At 49.5% G+C, this 13,634-nt stretch overlaps 1 long non-coding RNA gene across 1 annotated transcript; it reads right to left on the bottom strand.

Moving 5' to 3' along the window:
• Positions 1-3,226: 3,226 nt before the first annotated feature.
• On the bottom strand, positions 3,227-13,207 carry LOC103661331. The gene is made up of 3 exons (XR_568037.2): positions 11,879-13,207; positions 8,928-9,079; positions 3,227-6,734 (listed from the first exon to the last, which is right to left on the bottom strand). It is a non-coding gene; the product is annotated as an uncharacterized LOC103661331 (long non-coding RNA).
• Positions 13,208-13,634: the final 427 nt, after the last annotated feature.

Below are 13,634 nucleotides of genomic sequence, written 5' to 3' on the forward strand. Positions count from 1 at the left end.
CCACAGTGGCCAACCCTCGTGGTTTGCCTGGAACGAAGGGTTTCGGGACACAGCATTTTCCGTGCTCAAACCAGGATGGTCCCAGGTGGGGTCCGTCACCTGCATTAATTAAATACGGAAGTCTTGGTGTAAGCCCACCGAAACATGCAAATCCAACACAGTCTCAAAGCTTTGTAGCGGCCGATATAACAGCAAGTCCACCAGGCTGTGGAAACAGGTCTTACTGGGTTTCTGAGCAGAGGTGAGACCCAAGTCAATCACTATTGAGAATGAATCCATCTCATACGAGAAGGAGGCTGAGGGCTTTCCGATGATGCTACAGGGGAATGAGGAGGGCCTGAGTGAAGGGATCAAAGAACAATGGGCAGAGAGAGCCAACCCTCCTCCCCAGAGGTTCATAGATGCTTCCAAGCCAGCAACTCAGACACGTTTTGCCAGTCAGCCTCAGCCGGCCTCAAAAACAGTATTATACCTGCGTCTCCAACACAGTACGGCATCGTCCTCCCAGCCTATGTTGCCAGAGCACTGTCCTCCTGCAGTCCTTTTATTTTTAATTAAAATATAGAGGAGCAATTAAAATATAGGACCAATACACCTCGACTTTTGCAGGACAAAAATCAAAATCAAAGCTTTGGGTTTTTTCACCTCCATAGCCCTGCCAAGCATCCTGCTTGCAATCTTTCAAACCGAAGAGTATCAAGAGCACCTTCACACTGACCCAAAGGACCTACAGCATGCAACATTGACCTTGAGATTGGCCACATTCCCTGCCTGCCTGCCTGGGCTTTCAAGGGGAGCCAGGGACGCCTCCACGGGGCATTATACGGTGAGTTAGACTTGGACGTTCTTGGTCAAATCACTGTTGGGTTTTTTCTTTGTGCTTGAAGTTGCTATCAGCTGGATAGCAGAGTTGTTTCATTAATCTCAGGTCCAAATTAGACTTTCTGTATCTTCGAGGCCTGGGCTGGAAGATGGAGAACAACAGTAATCAGGAGGAGGACAAGCCGCCAATATCGAGTGCTTACTATGGGCCAGGTGTCTTGCTAAGTGCTTCTCACATTACCGCCCAAAGAACCTGCCATGTTTGCTGGTCCAATTTTTATATTATTCATCCTAATACACTAGCCCCTATAACCCTCACAACAAGCCCAACGCCCCTGCCTTTACCCATTTTTGCAGGAGCTCGCCAAGGTGTGAAAAGGACACAGTTCGAACACATGGTAGATAGAGCCCAGCCTGTTCTGGGTCTAATTCCAGATACTTGCCCAATTCAGCCACCACCCTTGGGTGCTCCTCTCTGACCCAGTCCCCCAACCCCAGCTGCTGACGACACACGGTGAGCAAATACAGTCGACGAGAAAAGCCGATGAACAGTGGCATGCAGGTGACCCCACAGAGGACTGACATGGACGGGCAGCCGTGCCCCGGGGGTGGGGGGGTGGCATAGTGCCTTCACCCTGTTGTGCAGGGAAGCCCGGCCTCACGGAACCTGAGCTCACACAGACCCTCCCAGCCGAGGCAGGCAGAGCCTCCCCACGGAGGGAACAAGGGGGAGCCTGGGGAGGACGTGATGTGACCTCAAGTCCTCTCTCTGCTCCAGATCACCGTGGCCGGTGACCCAAGCCTCGAAGCCAACGCGGCTTCCACCGAGGACAGCCTGACGCCCTGGCTGGGTGCTCATCACTCCGGGTGAACCTTGCCTGCTCCATCTTGAAAATATCTCAACTATGCACATGCTGTGTTCTGAAGTGCTTCCACACACACTCTTTATGAGTCACTTTGATCTAATTCATCACACACAAAAATCTCCAGCGAGTACCCAGTGTCCTTTCCAGGGGGGCATGTGGAGGCAGTACACGCCGCCCAAGCCCCTGTTTCCCACAGCTCAGGCGGTTGGTGCCACGAGTTCAAAAATGCAATTAAAAGAAGACCGTCGATTTAACCATTGTCAAAACGCCCTGTCACCCGCTGAAGGAGAGGCGCACGCTAGTCAATTTCCCCATCCGTGCCAAAGTTTCGCGGAGACCCTTCACTTTATAAATCAACTCACAGCTTAGAACATCCTGGCAGCCCCTTCAAGGAACCAATGGGAATGACAGGGAGAGAGCGGATAACCATCGTAGCTTGACTGGATACAGGTGTTTGCGTTTACAGACGAACCACAAACGCCTGGCTCTTTGACAGGCGTTGATGCTATCAGTGAATCGCGGCTATTATTGGCTCCGGTCGCCAAGGGCTTGGGGGGCCTTTCCCTTAGCAACATCTCTGAGGCTGATAACATTTGGCTGAACTTTTCAGATCTTAACCTCCCTTCTGACTTTCTGCAGTCAAACCCGCCTAAACTGATCAGAAGAAGAGACACGCAGTGGGAAGACAAGTAAAATATTATTGACTGGACTGTTTCATGTCTATTAGGAAGAAAGAGCAAAGAGGAGAGGGAGAACCTTACAGCTTGACAGGCTTCAAGATAATCAGGGGAAGAATCAGGCCTGCAAAGTAACCCTCGGTGAAGTTGGAAAGCACGGGCTTCCGAGAGGTCATTGTTCTGTGTGGGATACAAACAGGGTCCCGGACAAACAAGAACAAGATTGCATTCCTCCGCGGGCCCCCGCTCCGCTCGGCATTCCTCCGCGGGCCCCCGCTCCGCTCGGCCCCTCTTCCTACAACAAAGCACAGGACGGGAGGCAAAAATCACAGCGTCGTGTGGCATGAGAAAGAGGCGGGCCGTCCTCCTCCTCATCACAAGGGCTTTGGTTTCTGAATGCAGTGCACGTGCTGGCCCTACGTACGCTCGCCGGCAGAGGTGGGGCTTCCGGGGGCAGGACACGCTGCCCCCCGAAGAATTTGGCTTCAGCCATTGGTATTTTCAATTTGTATTTCACTTCCCTACTCCTTGCCTGGAGGTTCCAGGACCGACCTCCCAGTGCTCCACATGTCCCCAAATGCATGGGGAGGGCGACACCCCACTTGATAAGCAAACGCAGGATCAAGCTTGCCATCCACAACAGAGGCCAGAGTTTTGGACACCGATAGGAAAAGCCTGACCAGTGAGGCCTGGCCCTCTGCCCCCACCCCCACCCCCACCCAGCGCCCTTGGTTTGGTCAGGTAAGAACACTAACACAGACACTGCTCCAGGGGGCCTCAGAAGATCTGCATAACACCGCCGACTGTCCTGTGCTTCTGATTCACCATAGACCCCTCGCTTCTTCAGGGACGAGGCCTAGCTCCACCCAAAATGTTCACACTTTATACTGCAGCACCCTTGATCTGGCCAAAGAGTTTAATTATGGCTGACCGCAAGGCACCATGGTGGGGTTAGGGGAAACCCAGGCCACCCTGGAACCACGTGACTTCATCAACAGGCGCTCCCCACCCCAAGGAAAGGATAGGTAGAGTGGCATTTTGGCAAAACCCCAGGACAGGAAGACAGAATCAGAGGACGGCAGGACTGGAGGGTACCAAGGAGTCCCTTCTCCAATCCTTTATCCCGCATATGGGGAAACGGAGGCATCAGACAGGGAAGGAAGAAACGCTCTGGGCTATAGAGATGGTAAATCTCCCCGTGGCCCACCCCCACCTCACAACCCGCTTAGGCATGAGCCCATCTGTGCTCTGGACCCCCCCACCGTGGGGCTCTGCCCAGCAGGAGCACTCCCATCTCCCTAAGACCTGGCCAGGCTCTACAAGAGACCCTCGGCTGGGCCTTGAGCAGACACTCTGGGCCGTGCAAGCGCCCATCTCTGTAACACCCAGCCGAGGGACCTGTAAGCCCTCCTCCCCAAATCCCGGCCCCTAAACCTGCTTGGGTTCCATCCCCGCACTGCCTTGCACTTCCCCATTCCTCGTTCTCCTGGTGTTATGCACCCTCCCGATCCTTGCCATAGAGCCTTCTAGAACGCTGGTTCCATGTCATCGTGATGATGACACCAGCAGTAACCGTTTCTTGAGCATTGCACAACCAGACCCTGTCCTGAGGCCATCCCATGGGGCACTTCATTCAGTCCCACCGGGCTCCTGTGGTGCCTTAGGGCAACCGCAGCCCCATCAATGAAACTGCACCGTCTCTACTCACATTGGCAGGGGAAACCAGAGGGGGAAGTATGTCTCTCAAGCTCACACAGGAGAGCCAGGATTCGAGCTGGACTGTGCTTGCCCCTGAGCCACCTGCCCAGAGTTTCCCCAGCAGGAATTGTCTATACAGCAGGATGCTGTCTATACAGCAGGTATTGTCAGCCCAGGCGCGGCTGCTCTCAGAAGGCCCACACCACCGCATCCACTACTCTGATCCCAGCTACCTTACCTCCCCATCTTCGGACACCCTGGTTTTGACTCCCTGGAGAGCACTGGGAACTGGATCTCACTCTCCCCTTCCTAGAAGCTCCTCCTAGCTGCCACTCTTCCCAGCTCAGCCCAGGATCCACCTGGTCGGGCTAAACTCACTGCTGTCAGCCCCTCACTCATTACCCTCACCTCCTCCATCTTTTCCCTATCGTTAACCTTCGCAGGTCGAACCCTGCTGCATCTTCCTTCCCTTCCCTAAACCCCCATGGCTGAGCGCTAGTGGTAAAAGCCACGGTGCCATGCCGAGTGAGGTCCCGCCCCCCTCTCAGCGTTGCTCTCCATGCCCCTACCAGGGCTTCCCACCTGTCTCCCAATGGCTCCTGTGACCCTCGCCCATTCTTCCACCTGCAGACTTAGAAACACTCACGGCTGTTCCTCCTTCCCGCCAGCCCCACCCAAGCATCCTTCTGTTGACCACCAGCCTTCCCGCCCTGCTCTTTCCTGCCTCCCATGGTCCTCTCTCTCCTCTTCTCCAGTCCCTGCATCATCACAGGCCAAGGCTCTCCCGCCAGACAAAGAAGTCACCCCTGACTGTGTGTAGTTTCACTTGCTCAAGTCACCCATGACTTTCCTACAGCCAGATGTAAAGGACACTTTTCAGTCCTTATACTGCTGACATCTCTGTGCGCTTACCGTGGGTGACCACTCCCACCATCTTAAAATCCCTTGGCCTCTGGTTCTCTTCCCCTCTGACCACTGGGCTCAGTTCCATCCATGGCTTCCTAGTTCTCAACCTGCCCCTGGGTGTTGGTGCTCCCCAGGCTTCCTTGACAATCTGCCCTGTCTCCCCCACGCCTCTCCCCTGCCACCCCAGGCGCCAGCCCAAACGCTTCCCACAGACTTCAGGCGAAGGTCCAAACCAGCTGGACATCCCCAGTTGCCTTCAACAAAAGAATGTGCTCGCGATAAGAACCCAGTGTCTGTGATTTTTTTCCATGGTGATTTCATAAGTTTGGTTTCGGATTACAGTCTGGCTTCCTGGAGTGATTGACCATGGAATTAAATCATGCTGGTAGCACCAACGGGTGCACTTCTGGGTCCAGGTCACATACACTTCATGTCAAATTAATGGTTAGTTCCCCCAGTACCTGCGAGAAGTGCAAGTCCATCTGATAATCCAGCCTCTGCCAAGGACGATACCCCAGCATTTGAGAGATGATTAGTCAGCCATCCTCCTCTCCATGGTAAGCATGGCCATGTCCATTTGTCCTTCTGTAGACCAATCTCCACTTGCACTGATTCAGAATCCAAGCCGTTGATTTAGAGAGGAGTTGAGTGTTGATGGACGAGCAGAGCTGGCCTCCGGCTCTTCTGCGCTCAGTGTTTCTAGGGCACATGTGGGCCATGGGGTGACTCCATTCCTGGTGCACAGGGAAGGCCGCCATTCACATACACTCCACTGGGGATGGGGCGACCCCAGCAGTTATGCAGTGTCACAGCCCCGGGGAAGTGCCGAGAGGTGAACACAGCAAGGAGTACCCTGCTTAAGGGGTTTGATGTCACTCAGCTGTCTTGAAATTGATGTACAACCATCATTTTTCTCTGTCACACCTCTTAGAAGCTCTGTCTGGACCTAAACACACAGAGGGGGCAGCGGAACGAAGTCGGAACCAGGAAGCTTGCCTTCAGAGTTCTGCCCCCTCTGCTGCTCATTGTCCGTGTGACTGGGAAAGTGGGGTTCATTCAAGGCCCTAATGTGGTTATCATCAGAACTGTTATGAGTGAGCGAAGACAGGGTGTCACCAGTGGGGGGGGGGGTTCTTCACGATCCTTACCTGGGCCCTCCTATGAGGCACCCCCTCCTGGTCACCCACGCAAGCCTGGCTCCTTCTCATCTCCAGGCTTCAGGTTACCAGTCCCCCCCGCAGAGAAGACTTCCTGCCACCCACTCTAGTGGAGCCAGAAACCCCTGTCACTCTCTAAATGATTTCTCTGTGTCGTCTTCTAAAGAAAATACGAACAGCCATTATCACCAAGTGGCATTTTTAGCGTACTTGTTACATCTCTTATTTTATTATCTGGTGGTCTGAAAGCTGTTGGATCTAACTTAGTCACTGAGGTAGGATGTGCTTGGCTCACACGAAGTCCTCAATAAGCATTCATTCCACAGTGAATAAAGGAATGGTGAAGTTGGCCTCCTCTGCATGAGGCTGGGGCCACCTCGGGGCTCTTAAGAGCCTGATTATCAGGGTTTGGTGGGTTCTGCTTCTTGTCACTTGCTCCTCCAGCCATCTCGCCAATGATGTAAAACCTGGGGTTCCTTTGCTGGATGCATCTCCACTTTGAATTCTGAGAACCTGAGACCACGTTGGTTCCTACAAGGTGCCCCGAGGTCCTTCAGAAGAGCCATCCTAGATCCAGTCCTCTGGGCACCTCTGCGAGCTTCTGTCCACTATGGAAAATGAGAAAGCCTTTATGTTAGAGATGATCGGACCTTATCCCTGAAGAATTTTCTGTGGTTGCCTTCTTGGAACAGTGTGCTCGCCAGCAAATGGAGCTGGAATATTTACCCTCCCAAAACCACACCTACAAAGCAGAGCCAGGTGCCTGCCCCTCCTCAAAGCCCTTCTTCGCTTTGACCTCCGTGTGGACCTCATTTGATTCTCCCCAAACTCACAAGGAAACAGGAATCTGATATATTATTTGGTATATGCAACAAATCCTACCAGTGCCCAGGGTCGTTGTTTCTGTATCCAAATGTTCCATAGGAGCTCCACCCAAACCTCCCCCTGAACAAGAGCCCTTTATTGTCTGTTCCCTGTGCCCCCGGTCATCCTTCCTCACCACCTGCACTGTAGCCCCTGAGGGCTGATGTTGGGGTACCTCCCTCAGCACCTCGAACAGAATGAGCTCATAGAGAGTGCTGAATAGACCAGTGAGCCACCTTATTTGGCTGAAATAGACATTCGTTCTGCAGTTTGGCCATCGGGGGAAAGGTGGGAAAGAAGAGAAGCCAAGAAAGAGACAGACAGTGAGACAGATGAAGTGGAACTGGAAAGACACACACTCCCACGAAGAGAGAAAAGACGCAGGAAAATAGAAAAACTACTTTGAAACAGAGCAAGGAAATCAAGGAGTCTTATATAGAAGCAAAGAAAGATTCAGGGAGAAAATTCACTAAGATCTTTCAAAGAGAACTATCTTTGGTATGCGAGGGAGTGAAGAGCAATGAGTTGAAGGTTAAACAGTGCTGTCCACTTGGCCAGAAGGGTCTAAAGTCTTACTTCAGCCACATCCGCCATCACCCATGGTGCATACCGTTAAGAAGCCCCATTCCAACTCAGATAACCAGCAGTCCAACACCAGAAAAATCACCCTCCAATGCGATGGCGGGCATCCAAGCTGTGTCACCCAGAATGTTGAGGAAATCAGCCAGCCGGCTGTTCTGGCCCTGGCACCCTTTCGAGACCTGCAGTTACCAGGACAGAAGGGAACTTCCTTGCCCATCCCACCTCCATCCCATTGCTGTTAGTCAAGTGCAGCTCTCCAGCCCCACCCTGGCCTCCTGAGAAGCCAATGACCTGACGTCATAGCAAGGAGCCCAGTGCCTCATCCCTGACGGGTGGACACAAAAGTTATCTGAGGTCCCCACTGGACATCACTCGGAAATCTGAGGTAGGCAGTGCTCGGGTGACAGAAGAATAGGGCTCTACGGTGGCTCCTGCCATCTCTGTGCACCACACCAGAGTTCAAGCCCAGACCAATTTAGCCTAGAGGTCCCTGGAAGGCCCCCATGGGTGCCCCCTTTGCCACCAAGAGCCTACCCTTTTCTGCATGCTCTGAAAGTGCTTTTCATAAACACAGACTCCTTCATCAGCAAGTTTGAATTTATAAACAGATACCCTTATTCAGGAAAGCAGAGATGAGCAGTTTTATATAAAAGTTACATCTCCATTTAAGAAAGAATATATAATTCCACGTTCCACTGTCCCTCGAACTTTATTCCCGTTTATGTAGGTCTTAATACAGTTATATAGTCGCGAGGCTAACGTCCCCTCTGGATGGTAATGAGGTCCTCTCGAACCCTTTCGCTGCTATAAAGCATGCAGAAGTTAAATGCACAGATGGAAAAAAATTTGTCTCAATTTTATACTTCTGCAAAATGGTAATTTTGTACTTAAAATGTACAAGATGGATGTTCAGAAATATAGGCTGATAGCCTAAATTATATTTGGTCATAATTTATGTAGTACAGTCCCAAAGAGATACAAAAAGGCAGAGCATAATTTATCTGCTGGAATCAGCGATAGCTTTGCTAAAACTCCCATTTATTCCATCCCCCATAGTTTTAAGCAGCCTCCGTCCTCAGGGCTCACTCTATTTAAGTTCCCCATACTGCTGTTTGATCACATATTGTAGTCTGTAATTTGCCTATCATCTGAAGCAAATTTAGGTCCCAGAAGTTATGATCTCTACATAGCAACCACTTTATTTGGTAAATGCAAAATATTTATAGCAATAAAAAAAACAGATGAAAATAAAATTCCTATAATCATTGGAACATACACACTTTATCATTGGGGCTCATAAAGACCATTAGCGAAGGACAAGCATGTTGCCTAATACAATTACCTCGGACACGTACTTGAATTTGCTGATGCTTAAGAACCAGAGAAACTTTTTCTCCAGCATCCCTTCCATCTTGCCAATGGGAGGAAACATCAGGCACAAGCTCCAGACAGAGCTGCCCGAAAGGACATTGGACGAAAGGCGATGGTCAGGGCAGTCATCCTCATGCTTCAGATGTGGAAAGGAATTTCCAAGTAGAAAAGCAGACACAAACCACTTCGTTAGTGCACAGTCTGGACGTAGCTCAGAACCCCATCTTTGAGCCCAGATGAATGAATTCCTATTGATCGGATGACTTGGCTTCTTCATCGAGCTTTCTTTCAACGCTAGACTTCACACACCTCTAACTCCTTCTCTTTGCTTTTCCAAAATGTTAACCTGGAGACATTGAGGCTGGGACCTACAATATGGACTAGAAACACAGTCCACCCATAGCTACTTTGAAAAGCAACTAACTCTTCAAAAAAGCGTGAGGAGAGGCGAGAAAGGACAAATCCCAGCTGGAATGGGCATTGAAAACCAGAGGAGATGATAACAATCTGTTTAGGAACAACGCCCTTGGTAAGCACCTGCTTCATACAATCTCTCTCTTCTTGCAACAACCCTGCAAGGTAGAGCTCATCCTTCCTACTTGATGGGTGTGCAAAGTAAGACCCAGGGACGTCAAGTAAATGGTCCGGGCGAGACGAACCGCCAGGACTGATGCCATTCAAGCTGGTGGCCTCACCTATTGTATTTTCCTTAAGCCAAGACAGGACAGCAAGTTTTCCAAGGCATCTGTGCAAGAATATTGCTTCTCTATCATCAGACCTCTCTCCGCCCACCTCAACCCCCTTCCATCCAGCCCTCAAGGTTGCCTTCAGCTGAGCGAAGATGAAATAGAGCCCCAGATGCATCCCTCCGATAAAAACTTCAACCGAAGCCTCGTATATTTTGTAGGAACTACAGATCTCATGGCTCTTTGAAGACGAGTGTTTGTATTAATCATTGTAGTTTTTCAGAGTAGATCCTCTTTTTTAACATCGCCCGAGCCCTCCCACCAAAGAGTCCCCACTTCTGTGTCCTAAGCTGCCGGACCCTGAGCAAGGTACAGATTTCTCTGGGCACTTTCTTCCTTCTTCACTGCAACCTCTCTCCAGACCCAGCTACCCAAGTCTAAGGGACTAGCCCCCTTTCACGTCTTTTTCACCCCAAATATGCTTAAGCAGGAATCACCTGAGCACATATTGCAATAGAATTCTGCTCAAGTCCAAATATTATTCTACACAGTCTATTTTAAACCCTGTTTAGGGGGAAAAAGAGACAAGAGAGAGAATGACCGAAAATAAATGTATAACCCAAAATTAGAGAGGACATAAGGAGGGCAAAGGAAATACCTTGGGCTAATTTATCCCCTAGTTCTATAATTGTTTCAAGACAAATATAGGCTCATAAAGTATCAAAGAAAGGGAAGGAACTCTAATGCCTAGAACTACTCACTCTACAAGAGGGGAAACTGAGGCTCAGAACAGAGAAGTGACACATCACAAAGGAGAATAGCTAGGATCAGTATTTGGGTCTCCCCTGGTAGCATGTGAACGATGTGTATGTTCTCAAAAGGCAGTCACGCTTGTAATCAGGTGCGATTTCAAGAATATCTGATACACAGAGCCACCCAGGACCGTCACCAAGTCCTCCTCCAGTCTGGAAGAGAAAGAAAGAAGGCAAGCCTATGGGAGGAAAATGGATTTCATGTCTCTGGGGTCTGTGAATCAGCTCTCCTCCCCGAGCAGAGACGCAAGGAGCAAGGAGGCACACTGACTTTTGTCAAGAGCCTGTGTGCTGGACGCTTGGTCCTCCGTCTCTCTAGCTTCAGGCAGTCCTGCGAGGGGCCGCATAGCAGAGGCGCAGTCCAGATGCCGTAAAGGCCAGTTACTTGCCCAGGTTGCCACGGAGATTATTTCAAAGGCAAGAACTCCTAACGATTCCTGGGGGAGCAGGAGACAACATGCAGGTTGAATCTTGCAGGATGGGGAGGTATTTGTGGACAGAAGACAATTTGTGGGCAGAGCTCCTAAGACCACAGTACATGCTTGTCAGTGATCAGTGTGCAAGGTTAGGACGGAGGTGCAAAGGCCCAGAGCAGAGAGGCTAAAACCCCACAGGAGGGCTTCTCCAAGTGTGGAGCGAAGGTGGTGCCTCGCCTTCTCAGGAATCATGCCCTGCCTCCCCAGCATCCCACGACCAGGAGCTCTTGGCATGCAATATTATAGAGTGCTGGAATGGGAAAGGCACCACAGAGAATCAAATTCTCTTCTATTTTAAGTTGAGTGGTGCACGGGTTCAGCTTTAAAACCTAATTTCTTAAAAGTTTCAGAGGGGGAAAAAAATGTCCCTTTGCAATTGGAATCGAATCCACATAAATTAACAGGCCAGCTATACGTATCCATCTTCCAGAACTTTCCTTGATTGTTCATTTTAATCAAGAGGCCCACATTCTTTGACTTTTCATCCTTCACTGCCCAGAATGACGCACGACAGCTACTGATGACACACAAATGCTAATTTTGTTCAAGTTCAAACATCATCCAAAAAGGGCCTATTTTAAAGACTGCTTTGCAAACACCAGCTGAAAATGAGGATGAACGGAATCGAACCCCACCAAGAAATTCAGAGGAGGGAAAGCTTTGGTCTTACGGAAACGCCTAAGTCTTTGTTCCTAAATCCTCAATCTCTCCAAGGTCAAGGGTGGAATCATCGGCCCTAGAGCTGGAAGGGAACTCAGACATCAAGCCAGCCCTGCTCGAGGCCATTCAGCCTGGTAGTGGAGGGGCCAGCTAACACTTCCATAAAGTGTGAAAGTCCTTCTGCCACTTAACAGGGTCTAGGAATAGCAGGGCACACCTTTCACATGACGCATACACATACACATTGAACTAATGAGCATAGTTCAGACCCCAGCCCCACCCTTTCACCAATCACCCCTACCTCTGTCCTGTCTCCTTCAGCATAGGATGTCGCCACAGGGCACGAGAGTGACAGCAGCTCAGAGGGACTGCAAAAGGAATTGCATGATTGAAAGAAAAGCAGTCAGCCAGACTTGTGGGAAATCATAGCAATGTGCCCATGAGTCTGATCAGCAAGATTCAGACTCATATCCATCAGTCACTCACTCTGAGCCAGGAGGCCCCATACTGGGTATTCATGCATATACGGTATCATCTGACAGTAAGTTACCATGTCACACCAGTAAGTTACCACGTATAACGGTTACAGAGATTTCCTATGGAAATAGAATGGAGCAAATCTTACAAGCAAGCAGGACCCATTCAGAACCTCTGAGAAACCATGCAGACTTAGTCTTACTCCTTCCCGGTCATCCTCCATCAGGATGATTGTGTTTTCTTTTCTTGGTATTTCTAGCCTAACTGAACTTAGCTGAAACCTATCGCCTGCCTGTTTGTCTCTGCCCTCCACAAAGCTCCATCAGAAAAGAGCCTCTTCTGTATCAGTCACTACTACATCCCCGGGGCACGCAAAGAAGATTTTTGAACGAATGAACAAACGACATCATCTCAGTCTATTTTTCACCAGGGTTCTCCAAAGCGAGATCATGCTATGCAAAGACCCCAAGCAGAGAGGACTGGGGTCTGAAGGTCCCCGAGACCTGGAGAGCCATCCCCCAGCAGCGTGCCCCAGAGCATAAAACCAGCTGAATGCTGTGGTCCAGGCATCCCGGTGGCTTTGCCTCTCGAACACCAGCATCCTGTAAACAAGCCATCAGCGGTGACGATTACTAGTCTCCACAGCCCATCAGACTAAACTGTTCTCCGTGGCAGCCCATCTTTTGGAGGAACAGGCAAGAAGCTTCCACGGCGGCGTCAGAAAAATGACTAGAGCTATTCCCTGAGCGACAACAGCCGATCTTGAAATGCAGGACATGTTTCATTTGCTTATAATTATTGTGCTCTATCTTTTAACCCTCAAAGTGTTACGTGTCGTCATTTCCTCTGGGGCTGGAAAGATCTGGGGTTAACAACTTTCTCTTTTAAAAATTCATAAAGGTGCGAACAAACCGCAGTGTATCCAGTTGGAAGAAGCCAAGGAAGGAAGGGGGGGGAACATTTTCCCCCACAGGACACTTGGCAATTAACTCCAGCTATGTCAGCAATTTTTTGAAAAATTTCCTAAACATGGAGAAGTCTCATCCTCACCATATGAAAGACAAAACCACTGCAGCGACTCTCCCATGCATTACAATGTGTGTGTCTTACTTCTTAACCAAGCCGCTAATCACGCAAATTATTGCAACTAATTACATCTGAAGGTCTAATTAATTCTTTCAGTACCACATCATTTAGTACGCATTCACAACACAGCACCTGTTTTGAAAATCCTTGCAGTTAATTTGTTTATAAACAAACACTATTTGCATAAAATGTTTAATGAATGGTTTAACAGTTAGTACAATACTCCAGTTTTGTCTTAGTAGATTTGAGGTCATCAAAGGCCACAATAAATTAATTTTAAACTATACAAATTAATTTAAATAGAATGTGTGAATTTCTCATTAATAAAGGAAACATTTCCAACATGTTAATTAATATCTCTGTAACAGGCTAATTACTCTGCACAACAAGCACATCTTGCAAGCAAACCTTAAAGATTTGGGGGGGGGGGCAAGGGGGTTGGGACTCCTTTAAAGCTACAAAAAAAAAAAAGTGCAATTCAGAAAAAAAAAAAA

Source organism: Ursus maritimus, unplaced genomic scaffold, assembly GCF_017311325.1.
Source record: "Ursus maritimus isolate PB19 unplaced genomic scaffold, ASM1731132v1 scaffold_19, whole genome shotgun sequence".
Lineage (NCBI taxonomy): Eukaryota > Metazoa > Chordata > Mammalia > Carnivora > Ursidae > Ursus > Ursus maritimus.